Genomic DNA, 3,448 nt, shown 5'->3' on the forward strand with positions numbered 1-3,448 from the left:
TGGTTGTTTTTGTTTTTTATTTTACTTTTTATATTTCTTTTATTTTTTTTATTGTAAGAATTTCAGAACGACGCAATAGCGTGACGCTTGGCGCTGACGTCGCTGCCATCAGTCCACGTTTTCACTTTAAAGGTGACTGTGTATGTGTGTATGTGTTTGAGTGGGAGAATCTGAGTGTGTGTGTGTGTGTTTAGATGGGGGTGGGGGGCCATGTGAGTCTGTGTGTGTTGCCATTTCATAGCCCACATTAGGTAAGGTTAGGTTTTTAATTCTGTTTTCGTTTTTCTACTTTTGCCACAAATTTGTTCTGGCTTCGCTTTTTAGCCGTTTTCTTCTGCTCCACTGATCGTTATTCCCCAACTCTCTGCTCTTGAGCTCTCAAGTCAGGCAGCGACTTCTCTTCCCCCCCATTAGTTCTCTTTCACCTGGCCCACACCTCTCTTCTTAATCTCCACGAGAGGCTTTGTTTACATAAACCGCGCGCGTTTTTTCGCTTTTTTAGCTGGTATTTATTTCCGCTTTTCTTTGCTCTGCTTTTGTTTAGCTTTCTCGCCACGGCCGCGGCCACTGCTTCAGCTTCTGCCAACTGCTCTGCCGGTGATTTCAAATATTTTCGCGCACCATGTGGTTTTTCTCAATTATTCCCATGGCTGAGATACACTGTTTATATAAATACTTTTCACAAAAAATATTAAATTGAAACATTCTTAAAACCAAAATCATCCACAGTCGCAGTCATCCCTGGTTTATTTTTACGTTTTGCTCTTTACTATCTTTGTAGTTTGGCATTTGCTCATTTTTGCCTATTTATTGTGCTCTATGCCTATGCCTTGTCTATGTGCCATGCTCCACCAATAGGCATTCCATTCCGGTTCGTTCTTTCCCGGGTGTTCCGTTCTTCTGAACTTGGGACCACGTGGTGTGTGTGGATGGCAAGCGAGTGTGGATGCCGTTCGCTCGCCGCTCTTCTATCTGCGTATCTCCCAGATACTGTATCTTGCGGCTGGCTTCAGGAAGTGCTTCATCACATTTACATGTGCTCGCCAACACACATTTGCATATTAAAGCGATCCGCCCCAACCATCGCATCTCCCTACCGTATCGCCCCCTCGTTCCGCCTCAGCCCGCCTCGACTCGCCTCCTTTTCATGCTACCGATACCGCCTCCCGGCATCAACACTCACTTTAAAACACATACATAGTTTCCTTCAATCTAAGTCGCACTTCCATCAGGAATTCTGTGAAACGATCACTTCGAGGGTTGTGGGCAGGTATTCGTATCTGTATCTGCATCTGCAGCAGTATCTGTGAAGTGAGTGTGCATCGACAAGTATCTGCGAGTTGCGTCAGTTCTCGAGAGTCGTGCGCTTTTGCGGCTGCATCAATTACGTCGTTAAATTAATCAGTTAATCTCAATAAATTAGAGATAACGCTTATGAGATATGTTTTGCATTTTAAATGCCACACGCTACCGGAGGGGCGGGAAACCGAACCGGTACAGTTATTACTAGAAATGGGTCCAGTACTGCAACAACCCACCAATGGCAGGGGTTTGACCTTTTTTTTTTATTATTATTTTAGCTGAAACACCTGCTTATTTTGCTTTGTTTAAGCTTTGATATCTATAGTTTTTATTTGAGAAACTCATTTTCATAATTTGGCCGTTTATTTGCGATGTGACCCCGTTGCATTCACTTCCTGGCTACGCCTCTGCCCTGAGCATTCCATGTGGCCACTTTAGGGGGGCTCGCTTGTGACAACCACATGCTCATACATATATGAACCATACATTCACATATCAGCCCCAACATGTTGAAGTTTATTTTTTTAAGTCTTGATAGCGCTCATCAACATTCGACTTGAGCAGCCGAAGCAACGTCACAAAATCTTGTTTCCACTCAAAATACCGTTTCAGCTACAGTTGATCAAGCGATTATTGGGAAGTTTCCAGTATTAAGTCACCTTTCGAGATGGTTCAATGGAAATACGATATGGAAAGGTTAGGGCTCACTAATAAAATTTAAAAGAGTGTTTTCGAAAATATAGAGGCCTATACTCATGGCCTATAACTCTTACCCTTTTATATATGATTATATCGAACCAAATCAATTAGGAATCTGAAATTCATTGCAAACTAGTTAGAAAAACAATCGTGCTTCGAACATTCCTCTTTCTCGGCCTCACACTCGGCTTGGCTGGCCTGATGTCTGCTCTATAAATTGTTGAGTTAACAAATTGTTACTAACAATATTCAAATTTCCATATGAACACTCACACTCCAGCCCAGTTGGGCTGGTAAACAAACACACACCGGGTAGGCCAACTGGAGTTCCATGTGTGAGAGTCAGGCCACTGCCACACACACACTCACACTCACTCGATTACTCTGAGGAGACATTAAAACAGAAATTATAATTTTTTGAAGGCCAAGCGCCAAGCATAGAGCAGAGTGGAGCCACACTCGCGATTCCGACGCGGATTCGGATCGCTTGCCTTCGCCTCGGATCGGATCGGATCGTCTCGGCTCCATCATCTAATGTCAATTGTGCCGAAGCCGTGGTAATTTTAAATGCTCTCAATAAGGGTATAAATCATTTCCGATTAGGCAGAGTAATTTATAAAATTTTTAATTTATTAACTATAGATTTTGTACAACCAGTCGAATACGTAATGTCTTAAGATTAAAGATATCAAAAGTTTAAAAAGTATGAGCATGGAAATATTCATTCTATAAAACAATATACATTGTGTGTAATTATGGTTTCTAATATTACTAAGATTCTAATTATAGATATTATCTGTAATAAATATTCAACGAAATATAGTCGTATACGTGATTTTTTAAACATACGCACGTTATGAATACTACAAAGAAATTAGGTTAAAACATATTCTAAGGATCTTACTAATTGAATTAGTAATGAATTCTAAAAATTTCTAACCACTTTTTCTTACGTTCAACTAGTCGAATACGTAATATGGATAACTAGGCGGATACGTGATCTCTATCTATAGGAATACTACAACTTCTATAATAAAATATTATTAAAATCAAGTTATATTAGAGGTCTTAATTATAACATTTTAGTAGAATTACTATTATTTTTTAAATATTAAATTTTTTCAAAGTTACGTATACGCCTGGTGTAACATTTAAATTTTGTATAAGAAAGGGTGTTTATGTTTTGGCTTTTCGCCAAACTAGCCCTACTTTCTTGTTCTACTACGTCGTCGATTTTGCCGTTGAGAAACTTTTTTTCCGACAGCCCACAAGCCAGCTGAGCAGGCGCAGAAACTTGACCGAAATGCGACGCTGGCTGCTCGGGTATCTGTATCGAGTAGCCGAGAGTACGTCACTGGAGGAGCAGCACGAGAGGAGTGTCATCAGTTTTCGTCACTCGTCAGCCAAAAGTTCAAAAACAAAAAGGAAAATAACTTTATAAATAATG

At 40.3% G+C, this 3,448-nt stretch overlaps 1 long non-coding RNA gene across 3 annotated transcripts; it reads right to left on the reverse strand.

The window, feature by feature from the left end:
* Nucleotides 1-2,483, reverse strand: LOC138926482 (uncharacterized). Of its 3 annotated transcripts, none has more exons than XR_011443028.1 (3): nucleotides 2,275-2,483; nucleotides 2,076-2,211; nucleotides 1-2,009 (listed from the first exon to the last, which is right to left on the reverse strand). It is a non-coding gene; the product is annotated as an uncharacterized lncRNA (long non-coding RNA). The 3 variants fall into 3 exon arrangements; XR_011443027.1 differs by having other exon boundaries at nucleotides 5-1,961; nucleotides 2,076-2,206; XR_011443026.1 differs by having other exon boundaries at nucleotides 8-1,961.
* Between the last annotated feature and the right edge of the window lie 965 nt (nucleotides 2,484-3,448).

The sequence above is a fragment of the Drosophila bipectinata genome, chromosome 3R (assembly GCF_030179905.1).
Source record: "Drosophila bipectinata strain 14024-0381.07 chromosome 3R, DbipHiC1v2, whole genome shotgun sequence".
In the NCBI taxonomy this organism is placed as follows: Eukaryota; Metazoa; Arthropoda; class Insecta; order Diptera; family Drosophilidae; genus Drosophila; species Drosophila bipectinata.